This window comes from Myotis davidii, unplaced genomic scaffold, assembly GCF_000327345.1.
Source record: "Myotis davidii unplaced genomic scaffold, ASM32734v1 scaffold200, whole genome shotgun sequence".
NCBI lineage: Eukaryota > Metazoa > Chordata > Mammalia > Chiroptera > Vespertilionidae > Myotis > Myotis davidii.
Window position 1 is genome coordinate 1,561,125 of NW_006293700.1, and position 10,238 is coordinate 1,571,362.

General features: G+C 36.0%; 1 pseudogene; it reads left to right on the forward strand.

Moving 5' to 3' along the window:
- The first annotated feature begins 3,299 nt into the window (after window positions 1-3,299).
- Window positions 3,300-4,070, forward strand: LOC102772213 (annotated as a pseudogene).
- The last annotated feature ends 6,168 nt before the right edge of the window (window positions 4,071-10,238 follow it).

A 10,238-nucleotide genomic window follows, 5' to 3' on the forward strand; every position in this document is an offset into this window, starting at 1 on the left:
TTAAAATTTTGGATGTTTTAAAGTGGTATAATTAGTTTAGGATTATGGAATCCAAGATAAACAACTACTGGGAGTCTGTATAATGTTTTTAAGAGCATGGAACCTGGAGCTGGACTGCTTGGCTTTGAATCCTAGTTCTTCCATTTACTAGTTGTGGAACTTTAGACAAGTTACTTAACCTCCCAGTACATCAGTTTCCTCATCGGGAAAGTGGGGATAATAATAAAATACTTATTTCATAAGGCTGTTGTGAGGATTATGTAAGTTAAAATATGTTATAGTACTCAGAGTGGTACTTTAGTAAGCACAGTATACATGTTAGCTATTCAACTACTGATCAGTAATGGCCTTTCCTTGAGCATAGAGGTTTTTCTGTGACCACAACAAAATTGTTTTTATTTCCTCTTATATAGATATTCTTTATCGTTATATGTAGGAAGTTGAATATTTGTAGCATATGTGATAATGCAATTATATTATTTGTCTAATTTTTTTTTTACTTATTCATTCCGATATGATAAGATTGATTGTGGTGTGGGAGAGACTTTTCCTCTTTAGCCTCTATCCACATGACCAAGTGAGACAGGGGTTGAACCAAAGCACGTTACCAATGTGATTCACTGGAGGATGCCTAGATGGCTGGGAAGCAGTGATGGATGCCTCACCTTTCCTCCATGTGACTCAGATGTTTAAAGAGCCATAGAAAACTAAGTCAATCAAACATTTTGGCTCAGTTCATTTTGTTTGTAGCATAAAATCTCACATACTCTCTTAAATCACTGATGCTTTATCACCTGGCTGATTAGTGCACCTGAGGTTAGAGTGTTGCGTTTTAAACTTGGGGAAACTAGCAAAACAGATTTTTAAAAATGGGTGTCACAATATTTTGGCATAATACCTATTTCTTTAAAAGTATTTTGTTAGTTTTAGATAATTTGTGCCAATACAGATTAGGATTTGGATATAATGTTCTTTAAAACATAGATTATAATTAACATCTGTTCATATTTTTCTTAGAGGCAACATGGTATGGTATAAAGAATATTCATTCATTAAACAGATATCTATTAAGCTTCCAATACATGCCAGCCAACTGTGCTGGGTGAAGAGAAAGTATGTGCACACACACACATAGTTGTTCCACACCCCAGATGAAAATATATTTCTTCTCTTATTACTTCATCTGGTGGGGAGATATATTAATCTAAAAATTCTGTAAATAAAAGAATAATTATAACTGGGGTAAGATCATGGTGTTGGAAGAATGTGTCTTAGGAGAAATCTATTTAAGAGAGGCCAAGGAAGGCTTCCTGGCACTTGAGCTGAGATCTGAAGAATGACCTAGAGATAACACTGCAGAGGTGTTGGAGAGTGAAGGAAGGAGACAATTTCAGACAGGGTAATAGTGTACGCAAAACTTTAAATTTGTGGCCTTTCATGAATATGATAGGCTCTGAATAAGGAACTACTGAAATGTCAAGAGCAAGGCAAAATGATGTAGTCAGACATGCATATTGAATAATGCCACTCAAAGTAATTTGTTCAGAGGTTAGATGGGCTAGTGAGAATTTGGAAAGATCAGTTAGGAAACTATTGCAATAGTCTTGACAGAAAATGCTAGAAGGATGTACAGGGTGATGGCAGTGGAACTGGAAAGAAACAAATGGATTGTTTAGTCTTTGTTTGTTTAGGATGAAATAGAGAACTATAATAATTTTGGCCTTTATAGAATAATGTCCCCATATTGGTGCTAGGTAATTTGACAGGAAGGTAAACAAAATCACTAAATTATACCAATATAGTGATTTTTTAAAATAATAATGTCTTTTCATGTTCACATATCTGGATATATTTAATCTTTTCATTGTCCAAACAGCTATGTATAAGTAGTCATTTAGGTATGGAAATAATACAATTTGCACATGGTAATACTTATACTTTGGCTTTGTTTTTACACAGAAATTGAACAGAATTTGCCAATGAACATTTATTGAGCATTTACTGTGTGCCAGATAATAAAGGATTTTAGTTAATGATCTGTAAATTTGTACTTTTTTCCATATACCGCATATAATCTTATATAACACGTATGATAATTCTGAAAAAATGTAAACTATTTCGACTTAGTTTTAAATAGCTTATAAGTTAAAAGTATTACAATGTAAGAGGAAAAAGAAGTTAAGTTCTTTAGTTCTTGAATACTGTGTGGCAAATGCCCTAAATGTTTTATCCTGTTAGCCTTTTCACCCTGCTTCCCCCCTGTGTCCCCAGAATAATTGATTATCCATGTAAGATTGTATAAGCATTGCAGCAAAAAAGGCAGAAAACAATGGACCAAGATAATGAAATTTCACATTTTGCCTTGCCTTTTTCAAGCCAACCTAAGTTACGAAAACTTCACATAAAAACCTTTGAAATTTCATCATGGGTTTTGTGAGAGGGGAAAGTTGACCTAGAAGCACTTGACTTATAACTTGGCGGCTACTGAAAGGCTAGCCTCATAATTCAGTGGTCCAGTGACAGCTCTGCCTATAAACCAGGTCTTCATTTCACTGACATTTTCAGGTTTAGTCTCCTTGAAAATGCTGACAAAAGTGAAGCATATAATTTCTCTGCTTGGGAGAGTAGTGGTGATGTTTATGGAACCATTTGCTGTCTCAGGGGTAATCTCCGGATAATTTGGATTAACCTTATCAGGTCTCTAGATACCACACTACCCAGGGTTGATGATCTCCAGAATAACCTTTCCACATCTTAAAGTTTTTACCCTGACACCATGTTTTATCAAAAAAACATTCAAAAGAAATTCATCGGAAATTAGCCAACCAGGCTTACTTCAACCCTTTTGGTTTGAAGTGGCCATCGTCCAGGCAAGAAACCATAATATCTCCTGTGAATAATTCTCATTAGACAGTGGGACGTCCTAACATTTTCTGTTTCCTTTTTCACAAGACAGTTGTTATGTATCAAAGGGCCTCTATTCTTATATTTGTTCAGGTTTTGAAATTGATAATTTGGCAGGAGGAGGAATGCCCATTACTTTTTCTGCTGGTAGAAGGAGTTTGCTTAAAGGAATGAAGAATTTTCCCCAAGGAAGAATTTGTCTTTTGGATTGGCAACAGAAAGAATCTTTCATTTGTATTGACTGCTTTTAAAAAATCTATTGTTTATGTTAATAATAATAATTTATTAGTATCATAAAGTCAGAGCTTAAAGTGCCAGTGCATAGCTATGAATTTCACTGTCTCAAAACTAAACAAATTGCTAAGGGACGTTACTGCGCGTGGAAAGGCTGTTTTGGGAAGACTATTGCCTAGAAAAAAAGATGTTTGGTTTTCACAAGCCAAAGATGTGCCGAAGTATAGAAGGCTGCTGTATTTGCAGAGCTAAGTCCTCCAGTTCTCGATTCACGGACAGTAAACGCTATGAGAAGGATTTCCAGAGCTGTTTTGGGTTGCATGAGACACGTTCAGAAGACATCTGTAATAAGAAATTGCCAGCAGGATAAAAAACAACAACACTGGAATCACGTGGTAGATGCAAGGGCAGGACCCAGCCTGAAGACTACACTGAAACCAAAGAAAGTGAAAACTCTATCTGGAAACAGGATAAAAAGCAGCCAGATCAGCAAACTACAGAAGAAATTTAAACATCATAATTCTGATGCTCACAGTACCACCTCAAGTGCCTCCCTAGCTCAGTCTCCTTGTTACAGTAACCAGTCAGATGATGGCTCAGATACAGAGGTGGCTTTGGGCTCCAGCCTTTTTAGATCTCACGTCCTGGAAAAGACAGAAAATATGTTGTGGGATTACCTATAAAGGCCGCTTTGGGGAAGTCCTCATTGACATGCACCTCTTCAAGCCTTGCTGCAGCAACAAGAAGGCGGCTGGCTGCCGAGAAGCCGGAGGAGCCCAGCCCAGAGCCTCTGCTCATCTCCACCCAGGAGTGGTGACTGAGGTGTATGTAGAAGGGGATCAGGAAATGATTGAAATTTTAGAAAAAAACACACCCAAAACACAGCAACAAAATGATCTTCCTGTTTTTCACTTAGATACCTGCTATTCTGCCAAAAGACAATTTCTAGAATAGTTTCGAATGGGTTATTTTTTCCTCCACTTCCACAAGTCCCACCAACTCTGAAGCCAGTGTCTAGCTTACTAAAAGGAAAAACAGACGTATACATAATATTTAAGTGGAAGTTAAGGCTCAGCATAAATTTCTGTCAGGTAATTCTTAATACCTGGAGTTTTGTTTCTTTATTTCCTTTTTTTTTTAGTTGAAGTTTAAGAGGAAAGTACCAGTGTTCAAATTTGAACTATAATAGTTTGTATATTCAACATTTGAAGTATATTCTATTTTGTTGTACTCTTGTTTCAAAGTGTATTCAAGTATGTTTTCTGAAATATAGAAATTTATCTTGCATTTTGGTCTCTGGTGATATTTTTAACAATATTCAAAAGCTAGTATAGAAACATCATTTTAGTTAAGAATAGAAGTCCTATTTCTCCTTTTCAACTAAAGAAACCCTACTTCTGTTTTTTCTTTATATTAATATTTGGCAAATTACTGCATGTTGCCACTTCCTTTCTAATTATTATCCTGAACTATAGTGTTCTACTTACCATAATGAATTTACTATTTTAATGTTGGCCACACTTAAAGAATTTATATTTTAAATCAAGACCATTTGCTTCTCAATCATACTTTCTGAAGGTTAGGAAGAACAAGTAATATTCTGGCTCTTTTACACATGATGATCTGGAGGTCCAGAGGGATTACAGGAGTTTCCGAATTTCACACCGGACTAGGTCATGTGACTCTACATCTTAATGCTCTTTCTATTACAAAGAAAAGTTGTCTATTTTTACATCTTTTAGAAATTTAAATAAACTGATGCTTAATATTTTGTGGCCTTTAATTGTGCATTTCATCTTATACTACTTAGATTGACGAAGATTTTTTTAAACAGCTCCCTTTGTAATCTTTTTATCTTTTCCATAAACATACCTAATGGTACTTTTTAATAAAAGCTCAAAAAAACCCTCAAAAAAACAAAAACAAAACACTAAACAAATTGAAAAATAAAGTTAGGACTTGTAATGGTGTGAGAAGTTGAGCCCAGATGATTCACTGCAGTTTTTCTGAAAAGTCTTTATCCAATTTCATAGTTTAAACTGGTAGAGCAGAGCAGGGATTGCTGATAAAGCAATGTCATATGTTATGGTTAAAGTACTTCATGAAAGGGGTAACAGAAGAAAAAGTTACTGCCTTCTTCATATTGAAACCTGGCCTGTTCTTCTGAAAGTAAGGTGTCTATGAACCTTTACATAATACACATTTGTTTGTTTCTAAAAATGAGAGTCTGAATTTAGGCACTTGAATTATCAAGCATGATAAAATGTTAGCTGCAGTCAAAGTCCTGTGAGGTCAGTGATGCTAGTTAGGGTGCTTCTTTGCATGTAGGTTTCAGGAAAATATTCAGGTTGTCTGTGATAAAAAAAAATAAGGTCCTAGTCTATTCTATAAGAGAGCTTGACATAGTCAAAGTAAAATATCTGACAATTTCACTTGAGAAGGAACAGGTAAAATACTCTTCAAAATAATAATTGTTTCTATTTCTTGAGAGTTTCTTTGTGCTAGATGCTTTGCATGTATATAGTCTCATTAAACTACACAATGTTGTGAAGTATATCACCTCCATTTTACAGAGAAGGAAAACTGAGACTCAAGAGACCAAGGTACTTGTCTAAGTTCACCTATATGGATTGAAATTCCAAAGTGGAGGAGCTAAGATTGGAACCTGATTTGTCTCTGAAGTCTATATCTTTCTGCTATTTGCATTGCCTACAAAATGCTTAGTCACTTCCTGCTGTATCTACTTGAAAATAAACCAGAGAGGTTAACGGGAAAAGCCAAAATATGGGAGTGGGGAAAGGAAGTGAATGTGGGTACAGTGGCATCTTGACCAGAGAGTTATATATATTATAATGTGTGGAATTGTGGGCAGGCAATTAGAGGATGAGCAGTTAGCTAGCTAGAAGAAGGACTACTGAGCTTGGGAGCATAATTTATTAGAATGATTAAAGACTTGTTGCAGGATTTCCTTGTCTCAGACCAATGGAATAATGGAAAGAAAACTTGCATACCAAAAATAGAACAATCTCTTCTAATACTGGAGTGTGATATTTAAAGAAATAAAAAATAATAGTTACTATTTATTGGGCTTATCCTAAGTATGAGTTAGGGTAAGTCCAATAAATGTTTTTATTTTATAGCATTATTTTTAACCTCACAACACCCTTGTAAGGTAGGCATTATCATTTCTGTTGTATACTTAAAAAAACAAAGGAACCAAGTGTCACAGAGGTTAAATGAGTTTCCCTAGGCTAATAAATACGTCCATCTTGATCCCGAGTCTTCATTCTTTCCACTATATCTTGCTGTCTCCAAAAAAGATATTTGAAACCCTTTTCTACTTATTTCAGGTTAATATATGATCAGTTAATAAAAACCTTAAAAACTATATTTTAAGAGTAATCAGTTTTGCATATCAGATTAGAGGTACTAGTAAAGACACAACATGTTAGGTGGGATAGAGTAGGTCTTTGATATGAGAAATCCACAACCTTATTCTGGAACCTTAGGCTAATGTGATCTGGAAATAGAGGCACTGGCCTGAGAGATGGACCATGTCTGCCTCAATGTAACTGAGCAGTCTTAGACAAGTCATGTAACTTCATAGTCCCCAATTTTCATGTCTCTCTGTTTTATCCTCAACTCCTAGTGCAGTACTTGGTACATAGTAGAAATAAAAATGATACATGATGTAAGCCTCAGATTGCTAATTTTTAGGATTTCTTTCAGTTCTAAGTTCTGTGACCCAGGAGGCATAGTAACTTTTGTTTCTTTATTCTTTCAATAAGACAAATCTGTCAATATCTTTTGCAAGGTTATTGTGAGAATTAACTAGTATATTTTCCAAGATACAGAGTTCCTACAGAAAAAGATAAGACCATATTTTCTTTCCTTTCTGATAGTTGTGATACTTTCATTAATACTTTGCACTGACCAATGCTACAAATGTGTCGGGTACCATAGAGAAATCAGAACCTTCTCAGTAGGTTCATAATCTGAATACAATTTCATGAGAGTAGTATTAATGACTGAGTTTAAAAGTGACCACATGTCCATGTTTGAGAGATTCTGGTCGCATATATTGTAGCACTAGATGAGTCAGGGAAGAGTCAGACGGACATCAACCCAGACATTGCCAGAGGGAAAAGAGTCCCCTAAGAGCCTGTTCTATTGGTGGGACTTTTGTGTTATTTCTTGTCTTTGTGGTTTGGAATACAGCCATGATTTTGTGGTCTCGTAAATATGGAAGCCAGGTGCTTTGTGCTCTAGGCCCAGTAATTTGCTGTATAAGGGTCAATAATCCATCTCAATTCTCAATTGATTCATTTTTGAAAAGTTGATGGTAGTGTTTACATTGACAGTTTATTGTGGAGATTCATAACGAATGACTAGAATAATCTGAGTAAGTTTTCTTTCTATGGCAACTATGTGGATATTGCATATTTTCCAAGCCTGCAAAAAGATCGAAATAAATTAGAAACTCATATTTACTAAAACATTCCAAATGGAATCTAGGCCATGTGACTTTATCACTCACTTTCCTTTGCTAAAAGCCTTACTAACAAAAGAAAAGGAAAATAAGGGGGACATTTTTGTTTCTCTACTGGCAATGAGAAGTGTGTCATTTGCAAACTCTCCTGAAAGCAAGAGTGGATTATTTGTAAAAGTGTTAGTGTATTCTTCAGATTTATACTGATAACATACAATGATTCCAAGTTGCAGTTTTTGCCTAACACTTTAGCAGAGAGTGGACTCAACAAAATAATAATGTTATATAGGAAAAATCCAAGATTTAGATGTTAGGTAATGATTTTCCAATGTTTTCATTCATTTCTTTCTTTCTTTATTCATTCATACACTTATTTAGTCAACAAATATATAAAGTTCCAGATACAGAGCTGGGTGATGAGGATAAAAAGATAACTGGTTTCACGACTTTTTAATTTAATTTCTTCCTTATTAATATTTATGACCTATACATCAGTAAATAACCTATGAAAGTTTATAATGTTCTATCCTGATATTTCTGTTCATATGAATATTTCTCTTTATTAGTAAAGAGATGTACTCTCTACCAGAGATTCCTATGAATGGGGAAAATCTTGAATACTCTAATGTATTTACAATAAATAAAAATATACCCAAGTTAAGAAATAAACAATAACATCCTAGCACAGAATCATGATGCTTGCTAGAGACTCTCCATATTGCAAACAGAAGGAGATCTTTTAAGATTAAAACATGAGCTATGTGACTGTAGTAACTGATTCTTCTCACCAACTTAGAAGTGTGAACCATGAGTGCATCTTAGTCTAATTCTTTTTAAAAAAAATATATTTTATTGATTTCTTACAGAGAGGAAGGGAGAGGGATAGAGAGTTAGAAACATTGATGAGAGAGAAACATCGATCAGCCGCCTCTTGCACACTCCCCACCGGGTATGTGCCCGCAACCAAGGTACATGCCCTTGACCGGAATCAAACCTGGGACCCTTGAGTCCGCAGGCCGATGCTCCATCCATTGAGCCAAACCAGTTAGGGCTTAGTCTAATTCTTTAGGATATCTCTTCCTAGGAGGGACTTTCTTTTAGCTGATAACTGGCTGAAGGAAAAGAAAGATGTATTGAATTCATATCTTTTTTTCAAAATATACTTTTATTTATTTCAGAGAGGAAAGGAGAGGGAGAGAGAGAGATAGAAACATCAGTGATGAAAGGGAATAATCGATTGGCTGCCCCTTGCACGCCCCACACTGGGGATCGAGCCCACGACCCAGGCATGTGCCCTGATTGGGAATCCAACCCTGACTTCCTGGTTCATAGGTCAACTCTCAATCACTGAACCATGCCAGCCAGGCTTGATTCCATATCTGAAAAGCCAATGGCTTCAGACATAAGTGTAATCCAGGAACTCAAATGATGTCAGCAGGTAAGAGCTTTCTTTTTTGGCTTTGTTTTATTTGTATTGGCTCAATTTTTGAGCAGGCTCTTCCCTCATGGTGATAGAATGGTTGTCCGTAGTTCTAGGTTTATGTCTTCTTTTGCCAACAATTCAGGTGGAAGAGCATGCTCCCCCCCCCCCCAATAGTTCCAACGAAAATATAAGAATTGAGTTTTATGGAGTCTGGTTGGTCTGTCCTGAGTCACATGCCTCTCTATCCTTCAAGCTGGGTTAATGTCAGTCTCATCCAAACCAAATGAACTGAGAATGACAAAATCAGACTTCTGTATTAGAGAGGACATGAATATAAATGTACATTATGCTACTTTTAGTAATATTTAGTGTCTAGAGCAGGGGTCCTCAAATTATGGCCCGTGGGCCACATGCGGCCCGCCGAAAACATTTATCCGGCCCGCCGGGTGTTTTTGCTGCCGCTGCCTGTCCTGCTTAGCAGCCAACTCGCCTGGAACCGCAGTGCACATGTGTGGAATGTCTGAGGGACAGTGAACTGGCCCCCTGTTTAAAAAGTTTGAGGACCTCTGGTCTAGAGAGTTTCTGTTTGTCCTCTGCCTTTTATCACAGCAGAAGTTTTCCCTCTCTCTCATCCCAGTACACAGATTGCCCCCTATTTCACACATTTGGGTTTGTTCATTAGTCTGTTTATGAGACCATGCTTACAACCAGGGATTTTTCAGGACTGTGAAATCCTTAAGTGGGAAATGTTTCCATTTATAGCAGAAAAAATTGCTCTGTGCTAGTTGACCATATGGCCTGCCTTAGTGTGATGTATTCTTATGTCATCAAAATACCTTGGTATTGGTATAAAATCAACTTCTATAGAGCAGGATATGTATTGTGTATTTTTTTATATAAACAATTTTAATACTGTATGTCTCCTCAAAGAAAAAGCATCATGCAGTTGTATGAATAATATTAGAGATCATTTTTAATTTGATGAACTTTATATCCGCTGGATAGTTATTCTTAATCTAGTGGATTTCTGAGTGTTCAAAAATAGTAAACATCTGCCAACAGGATGACTCATAAGGAAATCTATACATCATAACAATTAGTTAAAAATATAACTTTCCATGAGGATGCAAGGTCAGTATACTCCACTGAAGGATATATATGGAGTTCAGTGAAGTTTAATTATATTGC